General features: G+C 44.7%; 1 protein-coding gene across 4 annotated transcripts in view; it reads left to right on the top strand.

Moving 5' to 3' along the window:
* Pid1 (phosphotyrosine interaction domain containing 1) overlaps positions 1 to 6,639 on the top strand; it is a 224,686-nt gene that overhangs the window by 1,077 nt on the left and 216,970 nt on the right. The window contains exon 1 of one of the 4 annotated variants that reach the window (XM_048808677.1): positions 178 to 451. The exons of the other annotated variants lie outside the window; for them this stretch is intronic. The gene's annotated coding sequence lies outside the window, so the exon portion shown is untranslated. Of the gene's footprint in view, positions 1 to 177; positions 452 to 6,639 lie in introns of those variants that run through there. 4 annotated transcript variants of the gene reach the window in all.

The raw sequence follows: 6,639 nt of genomic DNA, 5'->3' as shown, positions 1-6,639 counted from the left end.
TGGGGGGGAAGAGACAGCTACTCTCCACTGAATCCTGCAGTTAAACTTTTGGCAGGCTCAGAGCCATATTGTTTTGTAGTAAACTTTAAAGAAGCGTTTACGTGGTAAAATATTGTACCACTGGAGGCTGAGCATCTCTGAAGACTTAGGACAGAGAGGCCAGGAGTCCTGGCTGGCTTGGGCGGTTTCCTCAATGAACATTCCAAGCCCCAAAGAGACAGTCCCTCAGACGCTGGGCAGGCCAACTTTTGCCTGTTAGTCCTCATACCAAGGATTAACCTGCAGAGGGCATTGCATTTAGCAGAAACAGATGCCCCACAGCTCCATTCCAAGTCTCCCTGGCCATGACTTTTGGGGAGTGTGTTCACTTTAGCAAAGCCCCCAGACCAGTTTCTTGGGGTCTCAGACAGAATAAGCAAGAAAACCTGCTGCTGGCTTTGAAGATGAAGAGGTAGGTGACCAGGTTCCTGACACCCCTGTCTTATTAGGCGAACCTCAGCAGTGAGCCCAGTATAATTGGCACAAGGTGATGTAAATGTATTTTGGAAGTGGCACCAGATGTCAGTGGTGCATTTGAATTCCTCCTTTAGAACAAGGCATGATTTTGATTTCAAAGAAGCAAAATGATTGATGGGAGGTGGTGACTCCCATCCAAGAGCAGAGAGTAGCTTTTGGAAGTCCTTACAGAGATGTGGTCACAGTTCCTGGAGGTGGTATTTATGGCCTGGTGATCTGTGCCTCTGAAGAGTTTGTAGATTTTCATCTCTTGAAGTGATTCCTACTGGCTTGTTTCACTTAGAGAGTCCTGTCAGCTCTGGAGCACGTGACTCTTGGCAGGCATGAGCTCTGGCTTGAGTCCCCCGTGGAGATCTTTCCCTGACTGAAATGTTTCCCTGCTCTTCTGTGAAATGTGCACACGTGCGTTTGGCATGAGTCTGGGTTTTTGCAGTTGCGTTTGCAGTGAGTTTGTTTTATTCCAGGGTGCCATGTAGAAAGAGCATGGTTTTAGGTTTTTCAAAAACTCTGGTAAACAGGGCTTATCACTAAGATCCAGTCACTGTTGGAAGGCACTTACCGATCTAGTCTCCACTTCAGATCCCCAAATTTAAGTCATTTCGTGAACCCGTTTCTTTTAAAAAAAAATACATCTCAAGGCTTGAGGTTATCCAAGTGAGCCCACTGGGAAAAATCTTCACACTCATGGCTTCTTCCCAAACAGCCACTGGACTCTTCTTAAAAACACAGAATCTGTAGACCTGTATGTTTTTCCTTTTTGCTTCTCGGGGAGGGAGCCGTGACAGTGAGGTGGTGAGTGAGCTGCTTGTAATAATATTTTATTTACATTCCTTGTGGTTGTCTTTGTCATGGTCTCTGTTTCCTGTCTGGGATTTTTTCCTTCCCCTTCGCCCCCAGGCATGATCATATAGAAACGGTTGCTTCCGATTCCTCAGTGAGTAGGATGCTTTACCAAGTCCAGATGCCAGGCCAAGGACACACATTAGAAATGGAGTTAAATGGGAAAATAGATGGGAGCCCCTCCCCAGTATAAGACCCACCCTCTCCCCTCCTCTCATGCAACCTCATTCATTTTTTTCTCATTAATTTTTAATACAAACGTTATAACTGAGACAAGCTGCAATGAAGAAAATGCTTCAAAGAAGCCTTTCCAGAGCTTCCAAATGGGATCAAGAAATCAATCGATTGTATAAATACCTAGAAATCAAAAAAGGTGAGAGAAAAAAGGAACCAACGTCCTTTCCTAGCTGATTTTGCTAGTTCCTGTGGGGCGATGCTGATTCGAAGGCTCCACGAGAGTGTGGCATGGCTTTGCCTAGAGAGTCACCTTTTAACTAATTGGCTTTTGAATGTGGCAATTGGTTCCCAGGGCCAGGAGAGGGTATCTCTGATCAGATTTGATTATCATTATCATTGACCACTTGATTGCCAAGAAAAAAAATGAGGCTGATATTTTCTGATATGAGGTTTAGGTCTTTGACCCAAATCCAGTAGAGGCGAAGGGACCTGTTGCCCTGAGCAGGGCTGAGCCGGGTGATTGCTCATTCAGTCACAGGGACTGCGGCAACTTCATCTGCTCCCTTGAATGTTAAAACTTGTGTCGCATCCCACTCGAGCCCTGGCCGGGAGCTTCTGCCATTAAACATATAATACGATCAAAAGGAATGTGAAGATTTAAAATACCACCCCAATTTTTAAAAATGTAAATATGAAATTTTCCCTTTTCACCTTCTCTGCACAGTGAACTTTTTTTTTTCCTTGCAGGGACTCGGTAGGGTTATAAATTTTTAAAGAAGCAGATTTGAAACGAGCTCTTTTCAGGCAAGTAAAGTGGACTTCTCAGTAGAAAAAGGCTCAGTATTGCTTTTTTAAAATAGAGACCAGATTACTTCTGACCTTGATATTTAAAATTTTTCATTGGATTCCTGATTGGCTTAATTGTTGTGCTGGGTGGATCCCTTCAAAGTAGCAAACCCATCTGTGCCAAATGTGGGCGGACTTTGCCATAAGGATCATGTATTTCCCCAGAGAAAATGTCTTTAGTGAGATACTAGATGCTTTTTATGGAGGACAGGAAAGGAGACAAGCAGGAGAAAGATGAGACAAGACTGAGTTCCAGACAAAGGAGGCCACACTTCCTCAGTGTTGTGGTTATTTAAGAATAGGGTGGAGCTCAGTGTCAGAATTTATGGGAAATAAATTTAAATTCTAGCAAATTCTAACCATGGAGTCTATGAAACTGTCTTTTCACAGGGTGTTTAATAAAGGCTCCAATGCAATCGTTTGCCGGTCTTTCCTGAGATTCGGGTTTTCCAGGGCAGAATGTGTAACTTCATCCCTGAGGCTGGATTTTGGCTTCCCACCGGGGCCATGCTGTCCTCACCCATCCTTCTTCACTTTTATTTTGGTCAAGGCCTATGCACTGGCAATTTCCAAAAGAGGGTGAGATGAGGGAGTGCAGGAGAAAAACCACATCCTAAAGACCTTTCTTTTGGTTTAACTTTGGGCTGATAAAGAAGGTTGAAGTTCTTAACTAAATATTGTTGGAGGAGTTAGAAGGTAAGAGGACTTCTTTCCCTAGGATGGTCTTGCTCTTGCCCTGTCTTGATTTGGAGCGTGGATTATTCTAGATGTATTTCTCTATGATGACGCCGGTTTCACTTTTCCCCTGAGAAGTGACACTGAAGAACCCTCCGACACGTCAGCTGCAGCCCATTAGACCTGGCTCATCAGGCAGAGGGAGAATGTTGGCCAATCTGATACTTTTCCAGGCAGACCAAACTGACAGCAGGGACTCCCAGCAGGGACAGGAAGAGAATGGCTGGCCTTTATGGAGTGTGCTCTGTGTGTGCGGCACTGTGTTGAATTTATTTGAATTACTGAGCTCATTTATCCCCCATAACCATTCTTACCCCCATTTCATAGATAAAGAAACTGGAGGCCAGAGAGTTGAAATGATTTGCGTGGGCTCAGGCCGCCCGAAAAGAACTGAGCCAGGGTTTGACCCAGGTGGTCTGGCTCTAGGCCTTCTTTCTCTCCACTTCACTGTGGTGCAGAAGGTCGAGACATTGTGCAATGCTGTACATGTGTTCCCACTGGTGCCGTGAACCAACGGAATTAGCGCAATAGCTGATTTGCTGGCTCCAAGAGGCTACTGTCATATTCCTGCTGAAGCGGTGCAGTTGCCTGTGTTGGGCAAAGGCTCCCCTGTGTCTGGTGTCCCAGATCTTTGGGAGAAATAAACCTCTGTATCATACTTAGGCTGAAATTCCCAGGTGCCTTTGAAACTCTCTTCGGCTGAGGCACACAGCCATTTATCCAGAATGGAGACCTTGGAAGCTGCTAATCAAGCTGGATCACATATGTGGTCATCCCAATTTTAGACAAAGCGTGGGGAAGGAGAGACGATAGGAATGTTCCAGAGCAGCTGCTTAGAAAGCAGCAAGCCCTTCTCTTACCCAGGCACAGGTGTTTGGCCAAATCTGTTTAGATTCTGCTTTCCTTTTCATCCCATATAGTTGCAGGTAAGCATGAAGCATCGGTCCTTATTGTTCATAAAGAAAAACTGATGACCAAGTTATATTGTTCTATGGTGTACATGAATAATATGTAACAACAAATCCTACCATTAGGTACCACTATAATGTAATAATAATAATAATAATAATAAATAATAATAATAATAATAAGCAACAATGTAAAAAAATGAGAGGAAGAAAAGTTGGGGTTTCATTGATGGGGAGCCTTAGTCTCTCTGAGAAGTAAAATGCTGTCTTATGTCATTGACTCTTTCTCCAAGTTCATCAGCAAAATCTCTAACAAATAATTTGCAAAGTGCAAGTGCTGGGAAAACTCTGCCCCTTGGTTACCCATTGCCTAATGGTTCTTTCATGTTGACTGCACTGGGTTATCTTGGAGTGTTAGGCAACTTTTGCATTTTGTTTGATGTTCCAGATTATCTCTCTCCTCCCTTCTCTGCACACTGACTCCATTCTGTCCTGAAAATTAGCCCTGGAAGGCTCTGGAAGAGTCAGCCCCTCACAGCCCTGCAGCTCCTGGAGGTCAGGCTGCCTTCCAGGGGAGTCTTTTACTCCATGAATAGCAGCAGTCCAGGGGCTTGTTAGTGGTCAGCGAATAAAACCAGTCCAGAAATGCTCAATGGCTGCAGTGTTCTGTTCTGTCCCCATGGGCACTGATCTAAACGGGAGCTTTATATGAGTAGAGCAAGAAGAAATAGTTGAGATGTTTGTCCAAAGACTTCTGTAAAGTCTAGTGAAATTGCTTTCCTATCAGTTATGTTAAAAAAAAACAAATCTTGATCCCAGTTGATCAAAGTTAGTGATAAGGAATCACAGTATATTTGCCAGATTCCACCCCTCAGCCACGGACGGGAAGGATGGTGTCAAGGAACAGGAGGAGACCCGCTTTGTGCTTTTGGTATATTCCAAGACTCCCAATGTCACAGTGAGCTCTTCCACTTGGTGCTGATGCCACGTAGGTCCCTCATGGGGCAGAAGTCCTCTTTTCCATTCTTGATGGCCCAGGACTTCTCTTCCCCCTATGTTTCAACTAAGATTTTACTTGCATAAGGGTCATTCTGGCATTGCCCTTATTAGCCAGGTTTTTTCCTGAATCAGAAGTCACTTGGTTAAAAAAAAATCAATGAAAAAAACAGAACTGCCTTTCTATAAATAATTTTAACTCAATTGCTTATTTGCAATGTTTCAGCATCGTTTTTTAACTTCTCTGAGTTTTGCTCTCCCTGTCTATAAAATGGAGACATCTACTTTGCAGAGATTTTGGTATACAGTAAGTGCTCAATAAATAGGGGCACACCTGTCAGGGCTGGTCACTTTAGGAACAGGACCTGTGCTTGACCCACACCTCACCTTCCTCTTGAGTTACAGGAAGTTGTGGTCCCCCGACTGTAATGACCTTTACAATTGGGAGTTTAGTTTTGTCAGTCTCATAAGCTCAAATGGGGTTGTGAGGTGGCCCTGGGCTTGGGCAGCTATGCACCCTGTGGTCTGACTGCTTGGGTCCTTGTTTTGGAGGGGCCTAGCTGTGGCTATCCTGGAACTGGGTGTTTGTGGTGACCTCTAACACTTACTTAGTTTCTGCCAGGTAATCATCTCAGGTCAGGAAGAAGCACTCCCTTTTGTACATAGCAGATGTCACGCTGAAGGTGACCATTAGCAAGTCCCATGTATATCCTGCCATTGAGAGTCCACTGCTCCAAAAGATATTTTGAGTTGTTAAGTCATTCTAAAAGCCACTAAACACATAGTTGCTGCCACTTAGGGACAGTAGGAAGGTCACATAGTCGATGAGTATTCCCAGGCATGTTGATGCCCACAGGGCCAGCAGAGGAAGCGCTGTCAGAGCCAAGGTCCTGGGCCAGCCTTGCCTCATGGCCCAGCGATGCTGCCGGGTGAGCTGGCATTTGCCAGTGGCTTTAGTGTCATCTTTACCTTTCCCTTCTCTCCAGGTTCCCTTTCTATGGAGAAAATCAAGAAATATTATCTATGTTCCTCAAGACTCACCTTTGTGGTACTAGCAGTACTATTAGGAAAAATAGCAAGAGCATCCAGCTTTTACTAAACACTTACTATATCCCTGGCTCTTATCTGTCCTCCCATTGTGGAGGCAGAGCTGGGGTTCTTGTCCAGCTCGCTGGCTGCAGGGGCCACAATCCTCAGCAGCCTCTTGGATCATGCACGCAGAGCCCTTTTATTCTTGAGACCATTTCTAAAGGACAGGTTTGGTTTTTTTTTTTTCCCCTCATTTATGGATGACATAATGGATGCCCAGAGAATTCAGGTTCAATCCAGGTTAGGTCTCTCTATTTTACTCATTGCTGTGGGTAACTTTCACTTGAGTCTGTGAACTAACTTTTTTCTCTGCTAACAGAGCTCTAACTTGATCAGGGCAAGGATGGTCAGGCCTTAGTCTCTGGGAGAGTGGTCCAGCCTGGCCATGACCATCTCATCATAGTTGGTCTCGGGTTTGCCAGGAACCATTTTTAAATGTTGGCGTACAGGAGAGTATCTCTTAGGGACGGCTTCACTTCAAGTGAAGCTTCTTGAGGAAAGAGCCTTCCATACCCCCCTTTCTTTTTCCTTC

The sequence above is a fragment of the Marmota marmota genome, unplaced genomic scaffold, assembly GCF_001458135.2.
Source record: "Marmota marmota marmota unplaced genomic scaffold, marMar, whole genome shotgun sequence".
Classification (NCBI taxonomy): Eukaryota; Metazoa; Chordata; class Mammalia; order Rodentia; family Sciuridae; genus Marmota; species Marmota marmota.
The sequence above is the reverse complement of the archived record's forward strand: the minus strand, read 5'-3'. Positions and strand labels throughout refer to the sequence as shown.